Source organism: Anopheles stephensi, chromosome 3 (assembly GCF_013141755.1).
Source record: "Anopheles stephensi strain Indian chromosome 3, UCI_ANSTEP_V1.0, whole genome shotgun sequence".
NCBI classification, from domain to species: Eukaryota; Metazoa; Arthropoda; class Insecta; order Diptera; family Culicidae; genus Anopheles; species Anopheles stephensi.
In genome coordinates, this window is record NC_050203.1 from 64,006,615 (window position 1) to 64,034,499 (window position 27,885).

General features: G+C 43.9%; 1 protein-coding gene across 3 annotated transcripts in view; it reads left to right on the plus strand.

Annotated features, from left to right (window-relative positions):
• Window positions 1-27,885, plus strand: part of LOC118511597 (neurogenic protein mastermind) — a 107,980-nt gene that overhangs the window by 9,935 nt on the left and 70,160 nt on the right. Inside the window, exon 1 of one of the 3 annotated variants that reach the window (XM_036054863.1) lies at window positions 24,734-24,889. The exons of 1 other annotated variant lie outside the window; for it this stretch is intronic. The gene's annotated coding sequence lies outside the window, so the exon portion shown is untranslated. Of the gene's footprint in view, window positions 1-24,733; window positions 24,890-27,885 lie in introns of those variants that run through there. One more of the 3 variants, XM_036054864.1, reaches the window with a different exon arrangement.

Below are 27,885 nucleotides of genomic sequence, written 5' to 3' on the forward strand. Positions count from 1 at the left end.
TTAGCAGCAAACTTATCAATTAGACAGAGAGGTCGCTTTCTATATCTATATCGCTAGCTATACCTGCTAAACGTATCAAAAACTTTTTAACATTTTCCGAATAGCAAATGTGCAAAATCCGCAACAAAAAAATTTTTTTTTTATGCAATTGTTGTGTGACTTCGTATAATTATAATGTGCAAATATCTGTTGTTTACATGTCTAGCTTATACTTCTAGAATCTCGAATGAACCTTGTAAATCAACTAATATTTAGTATTAATCAGGGTTATGTAAATCAAAGTTTACTTACAGCCACTTAAAGAAGAAAGAAGCTGAAGTTGTCCTGGACAAAAATGCCCTGTACACTGTTACCCAATACTAGCCTAGCACACTATTAATTTATTTTTTAATTTATAGTCGTTGTTTATGAACAAACATAAAATCAAATCAGTTACAGACATAAAATTATTTGAATGTTTATAAACATAATACTGAGTGTTGCGTGTGATAATGCACCTAAACTGATGACTATTTTAAAGATTTATTATGGAAAAGTCAATGTTGGCATGTTGGACTTCAATAATATGGTAATATGGTAATAAGATTCAAATGGCTGTTTAGCACACTGAATTATATTACTTGATATCTATTGATGTCTTGATGTAGTACTTTGATGTCTCATGGCAAGCACATGTTTATACAAATTAGCTTTTTCTGCCACCATATGCAACAACATGTTTTTTAAAGGTTTTTCATCGATATCGGGCAACGATCTCCTACCATGTTTGACATCTCTGCCTGTGCTGCCCGTGTGCCAGTAATTTGAGGCCAGCCGCCAACTGACTGACTGGTTCTGCTGCCTCGATCGGTTCGCACACCTTGTGGCCATATAAAATGAAACACGAAAGAACGCTAAGCGCGAGAGAATCCCGCGGAGACGCAAAAGTACCGTCTCTAGATGTTGCGACGTTGTTTCCGTTCCGTTCGCGTTCCGTTCAGCGGGGAGAAACTTCAGAGCAAAACCGTGTTAAGGACCTGTGCCGCAAGGTCGATGGTTTTAGGTTGGGGCTACGGTAGTCTCACACACCGATGCACGCACACACCAAGTTGTTGCCGGTTGTGTGTCTGCTGCTGTTGCTGTTGGAGACTGCGATTCGTTGCGTATATACGCCCGTGTCGAGTCAGTCGGACGGCTAGAACAGTGGTGGTAGTAGTAGTAATTGTAGCACTGTAAAAGCGGTGGTGGTAGTAGTAGTAGAAAACATTAGTGTGCGTGATAGTTGTGTTGTGGTCTCTGCGAAAGACAATGGAATGGTTTTTAATGTTACCTTTTTCGCTGATGATTGCGTCGGATTTTAGATGCCAAGTTTCCAACCACCAGTCCACCAAAAAGATTTTTCGTGTGTGGGCATCGCACAAGAAAAAATGCACCAACTCACACTAATAAACTGAATCCAAATTTATGTGCGTTAATAGTAGCCACATGTAGCTGGAAAATGTTTGAGATTGTAGTCGGGATAATATTTTTAATATGTTTCATCTGCTCTTAGGTGAGATTAATCTGTGCTTTGAGAGGAGATTGAAATTGATCAATACCTCAAAACGAGGTATAGTGAACCGTTATGTAAACAATGTAGAAATGAATGGAGTCTTGTTAGATACTCCTACTCCTCAATATCTCAATAACGTACTCTATGACTCGTTAATATCTCCAAACGCTTCAGAAAGCTACATTTGCTCTGGTGGTTCTTGCAAAGAAAGCTTTTCTTCACGTCATAAACGCGCTCATCGCTTTATCGCGCTGCCTGTTTGACTGGGCATCATTGTATCATCTTGCAAAATGTGCAGATTTACCGCTTGCCCACTCGTCATCCCTCTCAAACCACAAACTCAACCCACCAGCACAGCTGTGATTATGATTTGTTTATTTTGTTTTTGTCCTAAAGCGCATCTTATTCGCTACCGCACATTTGGGTGTATCATGTATCATGTTCATTCGCCTTGCCAAAGAGAGGTACCACTGGTAGAACCGACGAATGCTGGCTTGCAAGGCTGCAGCCTAACCCACGAGCAGGAAGAGCAGCACCAGGGAGGTTTATAAGCACCGGCAATAACACCTTAACCACAGCGGCGTGCTGCAGTTGCACAAAATTGCACAATATGCACATTGACGCGCCGTTGTGCTGCACCACCGGGTGGTGTTGTTTGGGTGCGCGCTGCGTTGGGAAATTAGTTTCTTCCTTTTTTGAATCAGTTCGCAACCGTTTCCAGGAACGGAACGGTGCTGGCTAATTTTGCTTTTTTTCTTTCTTTGCTGCTTTACCGTATTTTAATAAGAGCAACTTGGAGCATGATGTAGCATGTTCGCAACATGGCACGCATTGCACCGGTGCAAGAATTGGAGAACGAAACCACAACTCTCATCATCAGCAGCAGACGATGCCCTCGCAATCTTAGACAGCACATCTTCCTAATCTTGCTCCAACGCACAGAGTGGTAGTGTCAGGGGGGGGGGGGGGTAACATAATGCACTTTTGCATCACTCATTATTGCAGAGTGATGATCAGGTTTTACCCAAAGCCCCACTGGTGGCATTAGACGATGATTAGGCAAGCGATCCATCGGTTTAGAGATGTGGCAGAATTTTACTCGCCTTGCAGTATTTGCATACACCCGACGGCGGGAGAGGATGTAATGCGAAGCGATAGATTCGGTTTTGCAAATTAGGTGCAAATAATCCTTTCCTTTGCTTTGTGGCTACAAATATTTGCTCTCTGCTACCACTAATGAGAGAAGGAGTATGTTTCAATGCACCCGGGGTGTGCAAGTTTCATTTTGCATACGCCAAGAGCGAACCGCATAGCGGATGTGGACGGCGCTGCTATGTTGTAAAGTAGAGTTTATTGATCTTCAGAAATTGAAACTTAGGACTTCTTGAGATTAGAAGGACTTGGATATGTTAACAGCAGGGAATTGAAAGTAGTTTTGTTTTAAACATTGAATGTTCGCCTTTATATTTAATACTTGATGAGTGGTAGAAGCGAAAACTGCGCTGGTCTTCACACGACAGGACTGGGATTCAATTCTCATCTGGACCGTTCCCCCATGGTGAGGACTGACTATCCAACTGTCCAACTTGTTACCGTATAATACGTCTTGTAAGCCAGAAATGGCAGGCATGACCTGCCAAGAGACCAAGAAAGAAGAAGAAGAAGAAGAATCTTGTTTATTTTCCAAAATGTTTGTCAGGTATTTTTGACTATGAAAATGGACGCATTAAACATATGACGCTGGCATGTTTTGCTTACTGTTTCATTCGTCTCTGATGACTCTGATGTCAATCCAGAGGTATTTGGAGAGTCTAGTCCAGATTCAATTTATAGAGTGACTATAAGTACTTTTCTCTACAGATACGAAATCATCGTCTGATCCTTCTGATCATCTTCCTAATGAAAGCAGTCAAGAAGTTTTTATCAGTGTTGGACACAGTTGATATAAGACTTTCACTGTTGAGGGATACTACTGGGGCCCTATATGTTCTATATAGTTCCAGCTTCGTCAACCAAGATCATCAAGACAAGTATTTGGAATTTCCTCAGACCTACATTCAATGCAGTTTTGGCGTTCACTTAATTTAATTAATCTTGAGTATTCAGATTTTCTCATTCTTCTTATCTGATTCCATGGCGATATTGAAATAGTTTTTAGAAAAGATAACTAGATTAGTAACCAGAACCAACACATTGACCACCCGCCAAACCATGTTGACAAGTCGTTAAACCATGGGCATAAAACTTTTACATTGTTGTAACTATGAGGGCAACATTCGCTGTGCCTGCCTTCACACGCAATATGAACTCGGTAGAGTGTGTTACAAACTTGCCTGGACACTTGGTCGTGGGCTTTACTAGTTGTGGCAGGCCGACCAATGATTGCTGCCAGGCTGTGTACTTAATTTTCCAATTATTCCTTTCGAAGTAATGCCCAGAGAGAGAGAGTGAGAGAGACACCGGGCCTGATAACCATAAAAACTATCAGGCACGCAGATTTATCACGTTTCATGCCTGTGAATGTTGACCGTTCATTACGATTTTGTTTCATGTAATGATAGGAAGTAACGTCCCTTACCAACCCTCCCCCCCCCATCGTTTGTCGGCAATGCAGTTTGTTGCATTAAATCGTATGTAAATGGTCTTTCGATTGAGTATCGATTTTTGACTTGTAGGTCACTGGCATCAAACAGAGGTTTCTTGATGAGTTGCCCAACCATCACCATCCACAATTTATTAATTTTCATAAGCCTTCCTTCTTCGGAACATCATCATCATCATTGATCCATACGGTTACAAAAATAGATTGATTGGGTGGGTTGGGAGAGTGATGCTGGTTGGGGAGTCGAGATGTGATGACAGTTGGCAACATGTTTTGCGAAAATTATGATTCGTTCTTGTGACTGGCGTTCGTCAACAACTTCAATCGTGCTAGAACAGCAAGCAAACCAATACAATGGCCTTTGACATTTCTCGTTTGCTCTGCCAAGATTGGTTGAAGTTAGGAAATGGTAAAAAATTATTTGCAATTTTGCCCAACCAGTGCTTGACCGGCATCAATAGAAGTTCGTTTGCGAGATAGCCAAAGGAGGGAAAACTGCATCGCGATTGATTTTTTCTCTTCTAAGCTTGCTTCAACTTTAGGAGGTTTTGAATTAATACCCTGAAGTTACTGAAACTATCTACCTCCATGTTCAAAGACATCACTTTGCAGCCATATAAAGTAGCACCTGTGAATGTATAATTTGTGCTCTTATAAATTGATAAACATTTTCATTGCAAAATTCAAACTGTACAACGTTGATTAGAAATCGTTCTGCGTTGCTCTTGCCCACAACAAAGGAAACACCACTTTCGGCTTCCCTCTACTTCGCCCCCGCTGGAACGCAAATCTTGCTCCGTGAGAGGAAAATTGCTTTTAATTTCACTTGCGCACTCGCGTCGATTAGAAAGTGTAGATACCGAAAGAGTACTTCGGCAGATGATAGTGTTATTGCAATGTACAGTGTTCAGCACTGCAAACAGATGCACTTATGAAGATCACTATAGCAGAAAAGCGACAAAAAAAAGGCAACCGCCCTGCTTGGAGTCGAGATAAAGCCAGTGTGCAAAAAATGCATTCGGCCGACTTCGCTTTTCGCTTTTGGTTGTGCGAGTGAAAGGAAAACATCGGGCAGAGAGGAAAATGGGTATAATGGCGCGGGGCTGTGTTCATCTTTGGAAATTAATTGCGCCCATTGAATGCTCATAAAGCTCAATTTTATGGTTTTGTTTTATGTTGATTTCATCTTTCGTGGGGGTTTGCTTGCTTCGCAAAACGTTTTACACTTTCAGGTGTAGCACTCGTTGTGTGTGAGCTCGTTGCGTGTGTTGACGATAATTTGTTGCCAAGTAGAGATACTAAAACGAGTTGGATAAAAAGCGCATTAAATAAATAGTTCAATCTGTTGTTCTTTTATGAGGTTTTTTTTTTTCGTTTATTTATAGAGGCTTTGGGAGGGCCTCATTTATGAGGTGTCGTTTCGTGTATGTTCATCAATTGCTTTGTTGTGATTATTATACATTTGTACTGAGATTCTAGGGACGCCATTTCATTTTTGAAGCTCATTTATTGCAAAATGTATCGCTTTTTATAGATGAAAAATTTACCCTTCCAAATTAAAATCAATACGAAAGGTACAAAATTACACCGATTGCAAAGAGAGGACAAACAAATGAGTGCATGCAAGCAATTGCAATGATGCAAATGATGAGGGGGGGGGAAGGGAGGCACAGCGCAAAAGCGAACGAAGCGATATGATTATTCTTCATTTCGCTTTGAAGTTACACAAAATTCGCGTGCACGTGCAGCCGGAAACCTTGCATTCTTGAGACTTTATGTTGTGTCCTGCTATTTCTAGCTGTTCCTGTAGGCAGCAAGCAATCTGGATGGAAGGCCTGTGGATGAATGGAGAATGTGGTTTTGTGCGGTAGTACTTTCGCGTTCGTTCGTTACTTTTTCTGCTTATTGGTGGCTTTATTCGGACACCGAACATATCCTTAAACATTTGGATAATGAAAGAGAGATACAGATAGGATAAGGGAGGGGAAAGAGAAGAGAGAGAGAGAGCTAAAAAAAGGAAGAGTTACATAAGCAGTCCATCATCATCATCGTCATAATCAGGTGCGGATGGATGGCAGCAAAAACTCCGGACGAACCACGGAAACCCCACGGATGCTACACGGCCATTGTGCCGGGATTCTTAGACTTGGATCCATGTGGAAGAGGATAGGAAGAAATGCAAGAAAAAGATAGGGGTTGCTTACGGGTGTACGTGAACTGTACTTACTGCCCTGCTACTCATTGTGAGGTTCTCGAGTGGTTTCCGTGGATCGTAATTTAGTTCATTATTCCAGCAGACGCAGCGCGCACCATCCTATCCATGTTTTAGGATGCACCGAAATCGTGACGTCGCCAGGCAGGACAGGTGTGCTCTTTGTATGTTGGCGTAGCTTTTAAGCGATGTCCTGAAAAAGCCGCGTGCAGAATCGTGGGGGTGAGAAATGTGGTGGTAGCGATAGAGAGTTGGTGTTGGTGGTTATTATTCTCCGAAACAACGGAAGCAGAAATCATGCAAAACTGTACCGGCCTTCTGGTCTGGTTGTGGCTGTTTGGTATGTGTTTGTGGAGCCGGTGAGTGAATTGTGGAGGCATTCTTTTTGGGCCAATTACTATTGCGAGGATTTTTTGCTCTCGATTCGAGCAAAGAGTTCTTCTGCTTGGAGCGTTCTGGAGGCGAAAGTGGTGGCGGCTCTTTCAAAACGAACAGGACAGGATTTTATATCTGATTGTGTATCTGAACGCTTACCGTAGAATTAACTACGGGTAAGTCAAGGAAGCCAGAACTACCTGTAGCTATTGTAGTGTGCCAAAAAACCAAATGTCTCTCTAAGACATTCATATGTCTTTAGAAGAGGTCCTCACTGCTTACAGGGTGCTGTAGGAGTTCAGTATCAATCTCTAGGCTTCTTCTAATATAAATAGTTTTTTATTTCGTCTTGAGTGACCTATGTTGAAAGTTGCGTAAATCTTATTTTATTTGCAAAAAATACATTTAAAATTTACAATCAATCAGCTAGTTAGACGCTTCGGAAAGGCTTCTTTTCAGAACCTGCATATCCAATTGCAACCACCACTGAAAGTAATTGCTCGAGGTGTAATGTAATGCTTTCAACAATCTCTGCTACGTGCCACCTTGAACTGTGTAGCCCAAATCCTTTCAATCTGGATGCTATGGAGAACAATTTTCCAGCATGTTACCTTCGCCGGTACCGAATCTTTTTGATTCCTTTTCAATGCGATGTGTAACGAATTGCCGAAATATAAAAAAAACCCGACGGCTGGAAAGGATCGGTGGTAACGCAGCGCGATTTTGTTGTAGCCCCTTTTAATGACAGCCATTTGGCTAGTTCCGTTAACGCCTACCGAGTGGCCACCGAGTGGCACCTTTTGAATTGCGAACCCAAGTTGCCGAAATTGGTAGCCAAATAGGGTGGGGGCAGCTATAGCGCAACCCGCCAGCATTAATGTGTACGCCATGCAACGCCCTGTGCACTACTGTCTGTGCAGGGCGGTGTACCGGCAGAAGCGCGCCACGATCCGAAACCTCGTAATAAGGTACGGCCGCTTAGAGCTTTTTGGAATTGGGGCTGTTTAGCATGTCATTCGGTATTCGTACATGCGCCACGTAGCCGTGTATCCAACCCAACCCAGGTCTCAAAACGTTTCAAATGAGACATTCGTCAGTCATGGTTGATGGTATACGAGACAGAAGGAGAGAGAGAGAGCATGGGAATGGTGTGTATGCGTGGTGTGGACTTGTGGTTGTAGCGTACCGCCATGATGTCATGTTGCCAAGTGTCTGCAATCTAACTTCCTCGCCCAAGCAACTACCGGCGGGACAAATGGTGGATGACGACGGGTCTGATCATACGGTTTGGGTACCTCAATGTCATTTGGGGCGTTTAGGCGGTGGGTAAAGGTAGACTACTGGTCATTTTAAGGTGGTGCGAAGATTTTAAAGCTACAAGATTTAGTTGGGAGGCACCGTTGAAGTGTTTGGAGGTCGATTTTGGCACATTTGGGTGTACCTAACAGTTTTCAATCGATATATAGAGTATAGAGGTTGGCTCAATTCTTTGATATAAGTGCATGGTGTATTTTATAAAGATAATGCCACATTGTGCATAATTGCTTTGTAAAATAAATGGTACCTGGTTTATGCTCCTTCACACCATCGAAAGAATCATTGGCAAAGATCCGATTGAGGACTACATGATTCCAGTGACTGAGCCCTAAGTGAGCAGCCCTAAGCGGAATGAAAGTTGGGGCTCTTAGTACATAGTACCTGCCTTCCTGGTTAGGAGTTTGTTGTTAATTCGGGGTCTCCTTCGAATAGGAGGTCCATCCGAGAACGGTCAGTACGCATTCCCAGTATATTCACTGTATTGATATCTGCTTAGCGGTGTTGAGGCGGCTACTGCTCAAATGTTTGTATATCATCTCCTTATCTACTCTGATCTCTGATGCTTGGTTTGATCGACAAAGCCACCTGTCGAGCCCTCGAGTTTTTTCAACAACAGTTGATACATTTGTAGGTCTTACAAGTCCGCTTGGGTGGCCACGACCTGTCAGGATTTAATATTCTAATTTTGCATCAGACGAGAGAATACTTTGTTAATGCTATAACGAGTATAGTTAGTAGTGAACTTCAACTTTGTTACTCGAGGACCTAAGATGTTCCCGAGGTACTAAGAATTAGAATAGAATTCAGAATTTATTTTTTTAAAATTGGCTCTTCAAAACTAATTCTTCATGTATTTAAATGATATTTGAGTCTTTGCATTCCAATGCCTTCTACTAATGCCTCTAGTACCTAAGGCCTTACACAATTTCCCTATCTTCTTTTAGTTCACACCATAAATATGCATGTACATATTTTCCACGCATGCAAACGATATCTGGTTTGTTTTGCAACATAGTACGTTTAGCGGTTTCATCACTGCCCAATCCATAAGAATACATTATCAATGCCCCTAGTGTTACTCACCAATTTAAACGGCACGTGTGGCTCAAAGCAATCTCACCGACGCACCAACGAACGAAAGGTTCCTCCACTGTGGCCTTTCTGAAGCTTTTGCGTCGTCGTGTTTTGTGCTGCTTTCGATTCGATCTCCTAGAATCAGACTACTTCCCCACTGCAGGCACACAGCATCGGCCAGCTTCCGCATATCCTGCCGACAGTAGTGTGCTAATGCAAATGTTTCGTTATCGCACACTAGGGGTGGCACACTGCTGAAGTGGCCCCCACTGACAATCCCAATCAGCGTCAACATCATCAGCAGCGTGACGTGATTGGGCGAGCGCGCGCTCTCTCTCTCTCTGTTGCTCCTGTGCGCCCTTCATTGGTGGGTTCGTCGAATCGTCCATCTTGTGCCCCCGACTATCGGTCACTTTGCTAACGACAACTAATCCTGCTGGCCTAAGATCGGTTTGGCTGCCAAGACATTTTCGTTCGGAAATAGCCCGGTGCAATATATACGCCACTCGGTGGCGAGGCGAAACGAAATCAATCAACCGAACAGTGGCCACCGCCAGCAGCAAAGTGTGTGTGTGTTCGCTTTTACCTCGGCACATTCGTTTCACTCGGCAGCAGCAGGGTTACCGTTGGCTTCGGTCAGCAAGGGTAACAGCAGGTGGGATCCTTTCCCCCAGCGGGAGCAGTAGCACTTTACCCAAGAAGAATGCCTGGAGCAGCCTGACTTAGGCTTAGGTCATATACTCCTGGCAACCGGAATGCCTTGTTGTGCGAGCAGCCAATGGGTATGGGCGCCTACTAGGCCAGGGTTTGCCTAGTACATGATGATGTATCCTTCACATGTAATTATGAAAATTGAAGAAGAAGGAAAAAAAGTCGTCTCTTACAACCATATGCTCACATCGGGTCATCAAAGAACAAAGCAATGATATTTTTCTGTAATGTCACTGATCATGTCTAGAATTTGTAACCGAAGTAGTTTCAGGTTTTCTTTGAGCAATTGAAACTTTATCATACATTTACTTATTTATTCTAATAACCTTTTTTGTTTTACTTTCAGGTATGTTGAAATCTATTGCTACAACCTTCTCATTTCTCTGGATGAATTGGTAAGGTAGGTAGGTTGGTAGGATTTGGTGAATTGGTAAGAGATTTTCCAATCTCTATATTTCTAATATAATTTGACATCATTTAACCGAAAGCACTGTTTTATATGATAAAGTATAGATTTTTAATGCCACATAAACAATCGCCGCTTGGGATCAACACCAACAATGTTCGTTTCGACGGGTGCTATGAAGCCGTGGATACAGCACCACTTGAATTTGCAAAACATTAAAAGTTATTTCCCATGGTGGTGTTGTGCTGTGTATCATTAACAAGCTTGTTGCGGACACGTTGACTGATGCATCGCGATGCGTCATGAGATAATAAAATGTGTATAAAACGAATGGGAAAACCGGTGGTGCTAAACTGAAAGCCAACCAGCATTTATGTTGTTAACTGAATTCATGGAATTTTTTACATCGATGGGGCATTGAAACATGTGAATGATGTTCTATTTTTAAAACTATTCGTTTAAATATGTCTATAAAGTTGAGTAGCTAAATGCGAGCTCTTGAGGTGGTTCCAAGAGCAAAACGACGTAAAGCTTCCCATTTTCCCAAGCACTGTATCAGTTTCTTAAAGGCAGATAATCGTGTGCTGAAGATTTTCCCACTCCTGGTAATGGTTTGCACTTCTTGGTGAAAATGTTCCGCCACTAAATAATCGTTGCGTGTGTTCAACATACGCGCCCATTTTTCTTCAAGATGAGGGCCCCAAATTGGTATCTGATTTGCTGCAAAGTGCACGCAAAATTCCCGTAGCTATTATTTGTCGAACGGGTCGGTATCGCAGCTATCAGAGGCGTGACAGAAAAGAAATCTTTGGAGACTTAGCCCTTTGGGAGGTGTGTGTGTGTGTGTGTCTGCGTAACAATGGAGTACAGTGAGCTGGCGTCACCCACAGCATGTGGAGCCTTAATGCAATTTCGTTTCTATTATTTTCTATAATTAAATTTTTGCACTAGCGCACCACAACACCGTACATGATTAAAGGCATTGCCGAACGTCGTATGGTTGAGGTTTAGTGAAAACACTTCGTTGCTCCTGCGAGTGGTAGCACCGTAGCTAATAATTATGTATAATTTGTAGCATTATAGTGTGACAAGCGGCGGCGACTTTTATCTGGGGCGCTTTTATTATATCCGCCTTTGTAGAAAGAAAAATGAATGGTTGAATGGTTTTATGGAAGTTTTGATAAAGCCACAAAAATACAAACCTTGTTCATATGCAGTAGGATGCAGTTTAACATTCTTGTCGATTACTGTTTTACCTAATCTTCTACCGCTGCTACGTCACCTGCCGGAAGAGCGTGGTGTGCTGTAAAAAGCTGTCTGTGGTCCCTGACCTTGTGTGGTTAGCAATAAATATGTGAAGCATGCTGCCTGCGCCATCCCATTTCTACTGCCGCTCCAGTCCTGTCCAAGAATTGCACGTTCTCACCCAAACACGGCGACATCAAGCGACATCGTGACTATGCGTCATTAAATCAGAAGCACATCATCATCAAGGCTTTGCTTTGTCTGGGTGCATGAACGCGTCCGCGATGTCTGCTTTGGGGACCGTATGTCCTACCGCGTAAGGTAAAAAAGCCCCCCGGAATCATCAAACAACCTTCTACACCCTTGTTTTTACCTACACGGCGACTAGATGAAGGGAAGTTGTCGCACACACTAACCATTCCGTTCCTGTATCTAAGGATTTTGAGGAACACCTCGTCCCCTACACTGTTTGTGCCGGTTTGGACTATGCCAATTGTGACCTATTTTCTGCAACGTCGGCGGAGCTCCTGTCGAAAGATACCGAAAATAGGTTAGGGTTTCAAGACCATTCAAGCTTGTCGGAGGGGCAGGATGCGCGACGGCTGGTGGATAGGTGTTGCAGCAGGTGTAGTCGCTGCCGCCGGTTGAGCTAAGGGCAATATATCGCAAAATGGATAATATTGTACCGGGCTAACGAGGTACCGGGGACATGCAGTTCGCAAAGTATGCAGTCCTCTGGGGCTGCTTATCAGTCGGTCTGAAGGTCGCCGGTTGACAGGGCAACAAGTGCATCATCCGCAGGCGTCATCATAACAGACCTCTTATCAGCTCGGCCATGGCGATATCGCCAGCGCGACACAGGTTGTGAGGTTGTGGAGCAGTATGTGATCTGAACCTGCGTGCAGGTTTCTGATGAGGATGCAGTTTTTGTTGTAGCCGACAGATAGATTCTTTATTATTTTTATGGCGATTATTTCCAACAATCCTGATGAAGAAGCTATCTTAGCCTTATAATTCATGAAGATGATGATCTCACTATTGTTAAGCGAACTAAACCAGCCAGGGATCGGTGATCGTGTACAGCTTAAGTATGGACCTCAAGGATATTGGATTGGTGGACGATGGCGCAACAGTTTTCGTACAATGCACGAACAATACATCTTCTGTTTTAGGCTTCATCTTAAGAGAGACTAGGAAAATGGATCAAATTTGATCACAGCTTGATCTTCTGAACGGCTCTGATATGATTGTAACAAATTGTTGCACTATCTGGAACAGGAGGTATTACAAATTTTTCACAAGACATCCTACACCAATTAGTCATTACCTTCTCTGATCAATTGCATGGCTTAACTCACTGAGACAGGACAGGAAGTTTTGAACGTCAGCATATCCGGTTGGCCCAATGCAGTCAGACATGATCCATTTTTTTCAAATCTTTGGCTATACTTAAGGGATCGATTAAACCGAAACCGATTTAAAATGAAAATGTCATATTTTGCTACCGGTGCAGCTAATTCAAATATGAACTACAGTAACTGCACTATATATGGTTCTACCATTTTCGCAACCGTTTATTTTTGGATTTCGGTGTTTGTTGCGGGTGCGTCGGCAAAATCTGCAACGCTCCTCCCCATATACCGTACCGTGCACGTTGAACAATGCGCTTCTGGGCGCTTTGAATGTTTTGTGTGTGTCTCGTTTTCAAACAAACGCACTACCACCCTCCCTAACGCTTTGGCCGCTAAACACTGCGCACAAACACCAGAGCCGAGCATCGAAGCTTTGCACACATCCCCGGTGCGCTGGTATTGCTGCTGCTGCTGCTGCTGCTGCTGGTGTACGCGTTGCGTCTCCTTGACATACATTTTTATTTTCTGCCTCGCGCGCGCGCGCACTCTCGCGCCATATTCGTATTGCCGCTTTTTTATGTTTGCTTGTCTTTTTTGTGCCTTCTCTCTCTCTCTGTACACTCGTTAGTCGACTAACTGATCTTCCGAAGGAGGTGTGTGGCACTGGCTACACTGGGCCCAACTGGGAATGTGTGTTATTTCTTTCTCTTCGTTTGTGACGATGCACCTTCTGTGTGTGTGTGTGCGCCTGTAAACAACGCAGACGTTGCAAAGTGGGGGAAGCAAAAAACACCTGTACCGCTTAATGCGTGCACACACCCGGCAGCAGCAAACACCTTCGCCGCGGTAAGCGAAGATATGCATATATATCATGTGGAGGTTAGATTTTTGCGCATCTGTTTGCATCTGTATTACGCCGGCCCATGTATCGGGTGCGGCTGCATCAACGGGGAACAAAAGAAGCGTCGAAACAATAATCAATCTTACGATAAAATGGAGAAAGTGTACGTACAAAATGGCGATGATAATTTCAACGAGACACGTGCTGTCGATCATTTTTTAACAAAAAAATGTTAAATGTGACCACCTATTTTTAATGATGATATCATAAAATCAGATTTATTTTTCCATATTAACCATATCGCATGTGCTGCAATAAGCATGTCGTATCTGCATACCTTGCCTTTGTGCTAAGAAGCGAGAAACACCATCTTCGCTTACACTTTTCAATTTGTGATGCCAATTAAACACTGGCTTTGCCCAGGCATCGCTTAATTATTATACCTTGAATGTTTCGCATCCACGCTCATGTCCTTGCGTTGTTGCTTGCCCCCCCATGCCCAGAAGTTGGTGGTGCAGTGTGGATGCAGCTCATCATGCGGATGCATCCGAATGCATCCATATTCTCACACCGTTCGCTGCTGCACCACAGCTTTTCGGCCTCCGGACGGCTGGCGGTTGGTTGAATTGTGTCTGTTCGCAGTGTGGGTCGTTCCTTGAAAACAATCCGTTCCATTGATTCGTTCCCGGAGCTCGCTGACAATGCGGATACCAGCGAGCATCGAAAGCGTTTCGACGCGAACCGAGAGAGAGAGCGTGCCGTGAATGGCATACGATGACAAACGTTGGCAACGGAACCAATTGGCAAAATGCATGGCAAATGATGATCGTCGGTGCTGGTGTCTGACGATGCTTTTCCGACTTCGAATCCACAATGGGAAAAAAGCGGTGGTAGGTTCCGTAGGCTGATGCGGACAGCGCAGGGTAGACGTCTCTATTTTGGTAGTGGGTTTACCCGCTGCAAAGAAACCAAAGACAACGACCACCTTCAATTAGCGATGATCATTCTTCAGAAACTACGTAAGAATGGGGTTTATGATGGCTTAAGCTGGAAAACTGGAAACATTAGTCAGTGTCTGTCACAAATTAAAACAATCATGAAGAAGACTACTCAGAACTGGTAAAGTCGTCCCAAAGCTGATCATTTTAACTGTACAGATCAGGCAAGGCCAATAATATGAATCACCAACGTCACAAGCTTGCGAAAGTGTTGACAATAATCCTGCCCGTGTTATCAGAATTAGACGGTAAGCAGATTGTGAAGAGATCATCCTTCAAATGTCAAAACTCTTACAAAAATTGGGTGAAGTCATCGTAGTCCTCAATGAAGGAAACCTTGCCAAGATACCTATTTTTATGGATCTTTTCATCCCGAAGAAGTCTATTGTTGTATGAAATTATTACGAAAAAAATATCTTTTTTGTTGCTACACCTTACTTAGTTCCTCAAAGAGTCAAAAGACGCATTTCCAGTATAAAAACTTTATGTTTTCAAGACCTACATTTGCATCTCCGCTTCGACGTTGATGACTAATCGTTCCGACAACGCACGGAAGACAATTTCCTACGATTCGTACTAATTTTCCCCCAACAAAACGTAGAGCCCATTGAAGGTCGTGAAGTAAACGATTTATTGTATCGCAAAGACTTTACTGAGGTAAGTCTCTATTTGTTTAAAAGCCATGTCCAGTTGACAGAGCCGGTTCCTTTGCCTACCACAGCACCAACCCTCGTTCAAAGGTGGTGATGACACCCCCCTACTGCCGATGGTGGTTCCTCGGTGAGATAATTGGCTTGTCTAATTGCTGTTGACCACAGCAATCGAACAGAAACAATAACAAGCATTGCTTTGCCCTGAAGGAGCGGAACGAGAAAAGATACAGTGCAGAGTGCAGTGCAACAATACGCTCCGAGAGATGCGTTTGGCTCGTTTCCGTTCGCTTTCATAATGCTTCATCCCCGTTGGCCTCAACAGTAAGGCTCCCTCCACTCGCGAAGGAACCTGATTAGTGTTGGTTGGTTAAGCAAAAGCACTTACAGATTGTTTCTGGTAACTTCCTCTTCAGTGGATGCAATTATTCTACTCCAGTAGTATTGCTTTGATTTCGTGGTGGAAAGCTGGCTCTGTTTACTCACTTTGCTCGAAAAACAACCATAGTGTAACTCATAAAAAGTTTGATTGGATAATTGATTTCAATAAAATGTGTCATCTCTCTCACTCTCTCTGTGTGTGATCAACTTTTCGATGACGTACAACTTCCAACAATAAACTAACAAAATTGTTAAATAAAATGCTTTGCTCAACATTTCATCGGTCGCCCAGTTCACGTGAACACTTCAAAAATCCTTCGCACAACAGACAAAAACAGAACCAGCGAATCGCGGATGTGTAATCGGTGCAATTCGTCTTTGCTCGCGCTACCGAAGTAGAAGAAATTAATTGCCAACCGTGACGCGGCACTTTTCTTGCAGTGCTTCCTCTATACACCGGCCATCTCCCGAACCTTGGAGAACTTTGGCGTTCTCCCGGTGTTCGCCGGTACGCTGGTTCGACGGGCGAACAGTAATTTCTAATTAGGTGAAATACCGATGGCCGGTAATGGGGCAAAAGTTGTACCGAACGGAGACGGCAATCTTGGAACCATCTATCGCTGCGCCGATTCAATGATGTATCCTAGCAGAAGTGATTGTTGCGCAAATTGTTGTGCGAATCCTTCCATCGGTAGAAGAGTGGCGATGTACTCGGCCGATTGGAAATGTATTGCTAATGCTTTTATTGTAGTTGCTTCAGTGCCTTGGAGAGCCTCGCTCGTTGCTGTCGATGGAATGAGATGAAACTTGAAAGCAATCAAATCGTGTTTCCTACGCATTCTTGAATATCGCGCCATTCGCGAGGGTTTTAATAAAGATATAAAAGTATACTAATTAACCTCCTGTAGGCTTGTCCTGACTGCAGTCTGGGTTTTGATGCAGGACAGTCTTAAACCGTAATCAACATGTGCTAAAAGTAGAGACAAATGCAGTTTTACCTGTTACAGTCATCACCCACGGCTCTACGGAGCCATTTAATCCCGGCACTAGGGCGATATCATCCTCTGCAGGGTGTGACATGCATACACGAAACGGGGAAAACCGGCCGCTAACCCTCGTTAGCTTTGCATCCCGTGTGTCGTGTGCCTGCCTCTGTACCAAGCAGTACCCTGTTTCTTACGGGACAGAATCCTGCACTCATTGGAACATCTAATGGTATTTTATGTTGTTTTCTTCCTACCCAATTCTTCATGCAGCTCGCGGTTCTGTATGGTTTGCGTATTTACTTGCGGGCTTTTTTTTACGATCGCACTCGTGAAACCCATTATTTTTATGGCTTCTCTTAGCAGTCGGCGTGTGTGGCGGGGTAAGCATTGCCTGCCTAGTACGTACGAATTGGATAAACCGTGGCTGTGTGTTTGTAGTTTTTTGCTCGTCCCAACGTGTGTGTTTGTGTATTTTTTTGACGCATTTTACTGCTTTTAAATGCTGTAAAACTATCAGCAAACCGAAAGGCGCACGCTGCAGTTTACGGCGGTACCACGGCAACGTCTTGTGCATAGTATTAAGTATCAGTTTGTCGACAATAAAAAAAATGTTACTAATCATTTAGCTATTTTATGTCTCTGTTACAACCCTCGTCAAGAGGAGATGTGGTAATTTGCAAGGTATTTTAATAAGAGTCCCTCTGTTTATTTAGCGAATGGTTTGATTGGCATTACTCGTCGAGTTTTGTCTCACATTTTTATAATTTATCTAATTTCTAACTAATTTATCTAATCTAATTAAAGGTCTTTGGAGGTTTTGGAACAATTCTATGAGAATAATAAATTTAAAATGCTTATCTTCAAACCTGCAAAAAAAACCCAAACAGCGAGTCCCACTCAGAACAAATCTAATCGATACGTCTTGTGTTTTCGTTATCATATCCACTTTCTTTCCGGTTCTGTGTCAGTTTCCTGCTCTCGCACTGAAGGTAACGCTATCGAATTTCACGTCATGTGCATCGGATCCTAAGTGCGACGGGGGAAGATGTGTGTCACGTTGAGTATGTCTTGTTGTGCCAAAAACTCTGGCAGCCTATCAACACATCGGATTCCACAATAGTGGGTCTCTCGTGTCTCACTGTCCTTCGCCCAACGGCAGATGGTTTGGCGAAGGAATGCACCCGGATTCGGTTTCGATAGTGTCTTTCCTGGGACGTAACATTCCCTAGCTGATGGAAGCTGAACTGAAAGGCAAGGAGGAAATAAAAATGTTACCGCGACAAACTAGAAGCAATACAACCATTTCGTCTCGTTGAGATTAAATTCGGGCTGCAGACATTGTTGCACCATGTTTCATATCGGTTCGGTACCTTATCCTTCTCGTTGCTGCTATCCTCCGAGTGATTATGCTCTTTTATCGATCTGCTATGTCTTGTGCTGGGCGTATCGCAAGAATAGGATGAGGTTTGGGCCTATCGCCCAACGATCGGTGTAACTAATGCCTGTCTATTAGTTGCTTGCAATATCGACGAAGTATTAAAATTAAAGTCTTCATAACTCTCAATTCAATTTATTGCTGGTGCCTCAGCTAATCCTACTACAATCACCTTCATTTTATACACTCAAGTTTCACCTAATCCTTATGTAGCCTGTTCTAGAGACTTCTACCTGCATCGGTCTTTCAGTGTTCGTGTAGCACTCCGGACAAGCAAACGCACAATGAAGACTCGAAACCGACGGTGGCTTACTGTGGTGGGATATTTGTAAAAATAGCACTTTATCTCCAAAACACTTGTCCCCTCCGTTGGCTTTCGCGTTTCCCGTTTCTCTGTGCGCATTCCGCGCTGAGTCGGTACATTCCTATCCAAGCGATCGCAAAACGGCCCGCAGATCAGGTATCCCACAAGCGTTAAGTAGCTGAAGTTTTCTACTTTTGGACCTATTGGCAGGGAGTGCTCTTGGCCGTGCTGGGGATGTTTGCGAGCCCAAAAGAAAGCGCTAGTGGTGGTTATTTTATAGTTGTTTCCTTGCGTACACTGTGTACGGTGTGCTACGATTCTCTCACGTTTGCGATAAACGCAATGATAGGTAGCTCTTCAACAAGTAGCCGACTGACAGATATCGTGTAGGCATGGAAAATGTCTTTTTGTGGTTCGTCATCATTATTTATGTTCGTTTTTTCATGTTTGATCCATAATATCCAGTCATGGATGTCAGGGATGGCTAGTCGAGATTCCTCATGATTCATTGTGGTGCCAATGAAGAAAAGATCATCTACAATATCTACTGTTTCGTGCTAAGTTTACCTATTCTCCTGGAATTTTGTTCGAATATTTGACTGATACCCACCAACATATTCTGTTTTTGTGACTGGATCAAAATTTAAGACGCTATCATTCCCGTCGGTTCTAGTTTGGTTGTTTACTGCATGATACACGCATTCAATCATCAAACTTCTAGCGAAAAAAATCTTCCTAGTGTCGTGTGGGAAGTAAAGGTGAGTTCCAAACGAGACAGGCTTTGCTACTTGGAAACGGCATGCCTAGAAATGCTTCCTGAAATGCTGATACGAAGAACCGTGTCCACCTGCCGCACCTGTTTGCGGTATCAATGTTTATTTCCCCGCTTTTACTGTACCGCTAGCAGTAAGTTGTTGCCATAATTCCACGTTTGGTTTTCGGGCGCCTCAAAACTACCAACAGCAGCGCGCGCTATAGGTGGTAATGAGTATGGGAGAGTGTGCTTTTCGTGTGCGATACACAACTGGTAGCTATAAAACACGTAGCTCGTCCAAACAGAAGATAGTTGGAACGGATATGTACCAGCTCGTGGTTTTCACTGCCACGTGTATGCGTTTACACAGGCCTCAGAATCTGTTAGAGGAAAAAGGTTTCCATTTAGCCAGTTAATATATGGCCTAATACTGTCTCCTAAGGGTCGGTCTGGTGGTCGAGGCGATAACAGTGCCGGTCTTCACACGACAGGACCGAGTCACAAATCCCATCTAGACCGCCCCTGGAGCCTCCTGGAAGATGCTGACTAATTTGCTACGGCTAAAATTAAGTCTCAGAAAGGCAGAGGTTGGGAGGCCGAGACCTCTCGAGTGCCAAGGAAGAAGAAGAACAATCTATTTATGAAATATAAAATAAATTGCAAATAATTAGATCTGAATTGTTTGCTGACGTCATTTCAAGCATGGCGAAATTTGTAATACCACGGAGATGATATAGTTGCAATCGTCAGAGTTGGATTAAGCTCTTCATAATTGCTTTTAAAATTCCCGCTTGTCCTGTGGACGGTATGCAACACAGAGATGAACACGTCGTACAGAATACTTAATTAACTATGCACCGTACGGTCATTTATTTGGTCGTCTGACAAGTTTCGGCATCACTCGTGTAACTGCAAACGAGATATGAATATCTATTGTATACCAGTCTAATCTCTTGCATCGACTGGGGCTTTTTTTCTGGCTTCACGATTCACGAGCAAAGCACAAATGTCTTCCCTACCGCTTCTCGTTTGGCCCACATTCGGTGCATTGAATACCCTCCTCTGAGTCGTTGTTGTTGCTATCTGCTCTTTAGTCAGCCAGAAGATTTACGCACACGTGGGATCAAATGCAGAGGACAGTACTGGCGGTCGATGATGTGCGCAAATAATATTAATAAAAAAGCATAAACTATGCATCGCCGTGTTTTATGCTGCTGCTGCTGATGCTTGTCTGTCGTACGGAGCAAGCTTTGTGATCATGCTGTGAATTAATTTTTTTTAATTTGCCAACAATCGCGAACGCTTCGAGCGCGCGCGCCCGCCTGAAGGTGCCACTGAGAAGTAAGCCATCGGGGGAAATATGTTAATGCTGGTAGTACCGTAGGGAGAGAAAGAGCGATGGGCGTGTGCAGTGTGAAGGAAGAGAAATGCTGGAATCCGTTATTTTATACCGCTCGTGAACCAGCAGCAGAACCTCGTGCAGAAACACATCTTCCTACGTGTGCGCCATGAGAAAAATGCTAATAAAAACCATCGAAAACCTTTCTTCCGCCCATCTACATACGACAGTATGTACGTTTTTTCTTCTTCAATCGCTAACTACTGCTGCATAAGCTCACATTGGTGGAACTTTTCCCTACGCCAATGCACTTTTTATGCTTTCGCTTGATTTGCGATAAAATTTAAAATGTATCGGATTGTTACCTCTTTATTTAAAACATTTAATTGAGTGCTTACATGCTGGTTGATGGTTAAACAAATTTGAATATAGTTTTGCAGAAAAATTTAAAATACTCTATTTCATTCAATGAAACATAAACAAAAACCAGCAAAGCTTATATAAGTCTATTACTAATAGTGTTGTTTAAAAAAATTATTCATCCGTTTCAAGAGTGTTTTGATTCGTGCCATCGTTGTTGGCTTGTAGGATTTTTTAGCGATCCTTATCTTTGGTTAGCATAAATCGACGAAGGATCTTTTTATTTCCTTGAGAAGATGGCTTTGAGAAGAGGTATGAGATTGTTTTGTTAAATGCTAAATTGCTAAATTGCTATATTTTTCAGTGTTTTAAATGCGCATAATTCTCTCTCGGTTTAGAGTAACGCTTAAGTGAACATCGGGGTGTTATCCGTGAAGTGTACTAGCTATCTTAACTTCTACACTTTGAAATATTCACATAAAAATGTTCAGATATTGTCGAGGGAGATTGTTCAAAGTAAAGTAAATATTTATTTTCCTGTAACTATCAGGCGATAACATGGCTAGCCGGGTAGTCCTATCCTATCCCCGCCACCTGCACATTCTATTGAAATAATTGACGAAGCTTTTTCATCGCGTTTGCGTCCGTTCTGCTGCTTCTGGCCGAATCGATTTAACCGTTCTCTTAAGCTTCTCCTGAAGCAAATTGCGTATGATTTGTGCATCCCATTATCGTTTGGTAAAACAAATATTGTTTAATTCTCTCCAAATAATAATAATCCTTAATGCATTCTTTCGTACCGTTAACTTTTGCAGCACACACTGCGTCCGTTTCGTTCGGCATTTTAAATAATGAGCTAAAAGCATCCAGCATGCGCGCAGCAGCAGCATGCACTAATGGAAGAAAGGAACGAATTAAAATAGAAAAGCTAGTGAGAGAGAGAGAGAGATAGAGAGAGGGAGAAAAAGTGCGAAAAGAGCTGCGTGTTGCGTAGAAATCCATAATCTAAAAAGGAAGTAAAAAGGAAGGGAAGAAAGAGCAAACACACACACACACCCAGAACGGTTATGTTTCAATTTTCATCAATCGCGCGGATGAACAGCAAACAACAAGTGCATCTACGAATTGTTGGGTGTGTGTGTGTGTGTGTGAACATTCTACGCCCAGAAACATTCGACCAGCCCGACCGTATGAGAGTGGAGAGATGCCGCGAAGCAACTGCTGCAACGATTGCGCTGCACCGGAGCTTCCCCCCGGCCATTCTATTGGGTGCCTGTGGGTGTGCGAGCAAAAACAGACAGATTGGATTATCTGTTCTGCGTGTGTGCCGGGCGCCCTCGTGCCCTCTTGGAGCAAGTTTAATAATGCGCATATATTAAAACCAATTAATTAAAGGAACTGTAAAGGTACACACCGAAGGGAAGACTTCGGTTAGACAATTCATCTTGTACCGTTGGCAGTGGTGGATGGTAGTGGCGGCACGGCAGATTATATCTACAGGTGTGTACTTGCTGCTGTTTTAGTAGGGTGCAGCTAATGTGAGTGATGCAGAATTTGCATCTTTAATTGATGCTGGTAAATGGTGTACGAAACCTTGTTTTTATTGATAGAGAGCGGGAGAGAGAGAGAGAGAGAGAGAGAGAGAGAGAGAGAGAGTCAAAACATGTCAAACAATGCCTTTAGACAAGCATCTTAAGATGTCTTATTTAGTCTGGAAAACGTTCAAATGTTTGCTCTCTCTCTCTCTCTCTCTCTCTCTCTCGGCAATGCTCTCGATCAGAAAATACATCAAATTCTTTCTCAATCGATTTAAGGGAAGTGCGCATACCAACGCGTACGGATGTAGTTTTACATTTTGCACTTTGGCGTTCTTTCTCGCTTCTTGGCGTTGGTTGTGTTGTAAAGCATCATGCCACATAAAACCGAGAGGTTGTTGTCGCCGTTTGTCGAAGCAATTTGCATTTCGTGTTTCGCGTCCGATGTGCATGTCCGGCGATGATGGTGATTGTAATGTGACGCTGATGTTCCACTCTCTTTTTTTTCCTGTTCGAGATCGCGCACCGAGCAAGATGCATCGACGACACGCGTAAGAGATGTCCACGACAGCAGCCGTTCTTCGGATGGAGCACTTCTCTCTTTCGCTGGGCCAAGTAAGCCGAGAGTGGGGGAGAAGTTGTTGGAGGCTGCTACTGGCCATTACCATTATCACTGATGTGATCTTCATTATCATTAGGCAAACGGCAATGGCATGGACACGCTCCCCGATAGACGACGACACAAACCGGTGATCACTCTGTCGGAGGCACGGGTCCCCTGCTGTAGCGATTGCTCATATACTGGCGAGAACACCACCACACCTAGCACTAGCCCTGCACCAGTTGTTGCCTTGGGATGCGTAGAAAAATGGAAACCAGTTTGTATCGTCTCTTATGGAGAGCAGCTCCTGCGACTTCGATTCTCGCAACTTTGCTGACGATATCTTTTTCTGCCTTTATTCGTCGCGCTGTTGTTGTGAGCCTCCCGGTGTGAGATCAGCTTTTTCTTGTTCGGCCATCGACGCAACTGCGAGAAGTCAAATAGAAAACACCTCCCCCTTCGGTGCGCGAAAACTGTGTTTTTGGGCACTCAGTCAGCAGAAAAAGCGAATGATGCAATCTGCTCCACTGCTGTTGCACTCGCTCTCTCCCTCTCTCTCTCGCACTCACACTCGCGATGGAGGCGCCACTCAGTGCACGAAGCGAAATCATCGGTCTTCGGCGATCGGGTGGCGACAGAAGTGCGTATTGTTGTGTGTGCTTGCCGGATTGCATCGATGCAGTTTGATGTCCGATCACGTCGCAATTGGTTCGGAAAATAATGCCGTCAATTGTCGCCGAACATAAACTGACCTTTAGTGAAGCGTAATCGTTTTCTTGGAATAATTCTGTATAATCATCCTACATCAATGGATAGTAATTAGACGCAATCATGGAAATGAAGTAAAATGATGGAGAGGTGTTGAATTTGAAGGCTTTGAGAACACATTTCATTGTAATTCTTCCCATTTATCTTATCAGAATTCTAATTTTTTTAACTTTGTTTATAAGATTAATAAGGTTGTACTCCAATTGAAGTTCGCAGTGGACATTATCATTAAACAAAATAAAGGTCTAATCTGCTTTCTTTAACTGAGTAATTGCTCTTCCTAATGTCGCTAATGTCCATCTTCAGAATTGTTTCCGATGGTGGAGCACTCGTGGTTACTTTTCGTTTGGGGTCTGTTCCGCACGTACGTGAGTAACCGGTAAGCACAGGTTGCTTGCTCGAACCTTCACAGTGCTCCACCATGCTGCTCCATGTGTCGGAAGGTGTATAACACACACACACACACACATTCGCAACAAAAAAACGAAACACCCGAACGCAAACCAGCATAGATGTAGGTGAGACCCCCGTCAACAAAACTGGTTACCTTCAATTCTAATGGTAGTGTTCGCTTCGACTACGTGTTGTCTGTTTGGGGCCGCATGTTAAGGTGGCGGCCCCCCCATAATCGGACGAGAGAATACACACAGTGTGCATACACAGTCATCATCCGCACCGACCAACCAACAGCAGCAGAAGTTGGAAACGGGCACAGGGTCAGAACGCAAACAACAGCGCAGCCATGGCGAAGTACTGCTTGCTGCTGCTCAACGCACAAAAAAGCTTCTCTCTCACTGCCTAATCCACGGCCAGAGAGGGTCGAGAGCTTTTGTGGAGCGATTTCCGAGAACTCAGCCGCAGCTTTCGGCTGTGAGTGACGCACGCACCCCATCTACGACGGCGAGCGGTGAGTCCCTGTGAGTGGACAGGAAGTTCGGTGCGGCGACGCTCAGCCAGTCGGCAACTGCGGTATCGAACTCATTTTGAGTTCGCATTTCGTGAGGGGCGGTCACACTATCCGTGCGTGCGTATTTCGCGAAACTTCGACATCAGCAGCAACAGCAGCAGCAGTTATACTTGTACGTGGTGTGCTGTTGGGGAATGCATATTCAGTGAGTTTTGCGTGAATAAAACAAAAGTCCGTGTACTGTGTTGTGGTAGTATAGGAACGTCCATTTTGGGATGGGGGTGAGGATGTAGCGCGTGTTTGCACGCCCATTTTGTTCGGTTCCTGTGTGTTTTGGGCGGTGATGTGGAAGTGGCATAATAAGGAACGGCTTTTACCTATCGATCTGCTGTGGCTTTCCCGTCTGTGTTTGTGTCTGTGTGTATGTGTGCACATATCTACCAAACCGCACAAATTTAGTACCAAACCAAAACGTGACCTCCACCGGGAGAAAGATCGGCGAGCGTGTGTGTGTGTTTTGTGCTGTCTCGAGCCCGAGTCCCGGTTGTGTCCAGCTTGTTGTCATTTCACAAATCCACCATTTCTATGTGTTGTGCCTGTGCGTCATAGCGAAACCCCAACAGTTTTGTGAGCAGAAGAGTAGCTGTTCCGTCCAGGAATGTGTGTTTGTTCGGTAGGGAAAAACTTCCGTTCTTTCACGTTTCGCCGGGCTGTGAAAGTTATAGCTTGCAAAAATGCATAGCCGACGCCGTGCAGGCGCAACCGGTGCCCGAGTGTATTACGCAGTACCATCAACAACCGAGCCGCAGCAACAGCAACAACGATAGCAACACCAGTATTAGCCAGAATTGTTGGTGATTGTGTTGCTGGTCTTGTTGGAAGGTTTTTTTCGTGAATGCTCCATTGCACTACAACAAGCGGTGCCGGGGATGTTGGTTATACCAGTGTATATCTCAGCAACATCGATCGTTTATTGCGTAATTGTGAGACAGTGGAGCACAGCTAAACCACAAACGGCGGCGGTAGGGCAAACTTTGCAAAAACCGTGCGGAAGAACCTATCCGTTCGATTGTCAAACGGAGCCTATTCCACCAGTGCGGAGCGATAGTGTGTCCATCCGGTCGCGATAACTGATAAGAAGCAGGAGAGCTCTCCATTTCATTCTAATGCTATCCCTCGCTCTCGCTCTCACACACACATTCTTATGCTCTCGTTTGTTTGCTACAATTATGATTATGCGAGATCGCATCGGATTATAACGTTCAAGCTGCTAGAATGAATTACGTTGTGCTGTGATCAACAAGAACGTGCTATAAAAAATGAGAGTTTGCTATAATTTGTGAGCTATCCCCAAAAAAAGGCCAATTTTTAATACAATTCATTCCGTTTTCAACGATTTGCTGGATGTTGGATTGATACTGTGCAGATAGAAGGCATGTAATGCCGCTGTGTTGTTGCCCAGCTAGGTGTAGAAGTTGCTATCGTTGACGATGATGATGGTTTCAAGATAAGCAAACGCACACGTCAGCAACGATAAACGGGCGTTGTGTGTGCGGGGTGTGAAGAAAAATAAGAAGCAAAACAGGTGTGCTATATGATTTTCTTCCAGAGTGCATCGCATTTGTCGACCACAACGGGCAACAATAAGACGTGATCTTTGTTGTTTGTGTGATATTGAACGCTAGCTGGAAAAAGTGTCAAGGCATCACAAAAATGCATCAGGACTTCTAGGTGGTATCTTACCAAAAATGGGTTCCAAAAATAAGTGTTCGTGTACCGGTGCAGCTATATTTGGCACATCAAAACTTAGAAAGGTTTTAGTCTTTTAAGGACTTTGAGAAGCCTTGATTAATTGCCCTATATTCACGCTTATAAATTGCGTTTTATACGCAGTTTACAGTAAAGCCCTCTCTTACTTTGGTCATGAGCAATCATAGTTGCGTTTCTTGAGCAGCGCACGGGAGGTCCGTTGAACATGTAGCAGAAATGAAAAACGTGCCACTAGTTGCCTTTAGATTGTGCCCTGCGCCTAAGAAAAAACAGCAACAAAGCACGCACATGCTTTTAAGAAAAACATTATATTCAAAGGCTTTTTAAAATGTTTGTTGGTCACATCATCATCGCCAGCTAGTGCAGATATGGAAATCATCTCACCTATAATCCAAATTGTATCAAGCACCTTAGCAGCTGTGGGCTTTCGCAATCTTCACCTCGTCGTTATGGATGGCAAAGGTTTGCGGCATTATAATGAAGTCCTCGATTAATCCATCAAAAACCTGTGGATTGAGGTGAAAATCTGCCACAAGGATTCGGGATTTCTTCGCATGCTCCGTTTTCTTTGTGCTGTTGATGAGCGAGCTGCTGCATTCACAATCCGGGGACCGCCCTCCCTGTTATGTTGCACAACATAACAGAACACGCCGGATGAAGGAAGAGCAACCAACAGCTTAAGTAAAAAGCCAGCACAACACCAACCGCTGGCAATCTACAAACTCTCGCTCCAAACGCTTCAAAGTGCGTGTTACAAAATGTGCGCAAATCGCAGCAGCGCTAAATGTTTCTGCGTGTGCGGTTGTGTGCGTACAAGGTGCGGAGCGAGCAAGCGATATGCTGCTGCAGCAGCAGTAGTTTAGGTGGGAAAGAGAAACCGTGTTTATAAGTATCCGAGCTTTTCCGACGCAATCTCGCGAACGGAAGAGGCAGAAAATAGAGAAGAAAAAATCCAAATCCAAGACGAAACGCAAGAAACGAAGCCTAGCAAAAGAGTGAAGACGTGTGTGAGAGGGAGCGAGAGATCATTTCATTGTGCCAAGCGAGAATGAGATAGGGTAACAGTGAAGCAGGATTTTTTTGTGCTGACGCGCGAGACCCGCTTTTCGATCGCGGCAACAGCAGCAGCAACGACGATCGCGTTCCGTCGTCGTCTTCGTGGCGGATTTTTATTTTGCCCTGCTGTTGCTGCTGCTGCTGCTTCTGATCATGTGTGGAGATTCTTCATTCGCAAACCCTCAACCCAATTCTCCACCCATCCTTCTGCTATTGTTCATGCCGTGGTTTTCTTACACGTAGCAGTGTGTGTGTGTGCGCGCGCGCTTGTTGTTTTGCGTCGAATGATCGTTTGCTGCATTAGATGATGCGCGAATGGTAGATTTGTTTTATACCACCGATCAAATGTCTAAAATGGGGGGGATGCTTATCGTT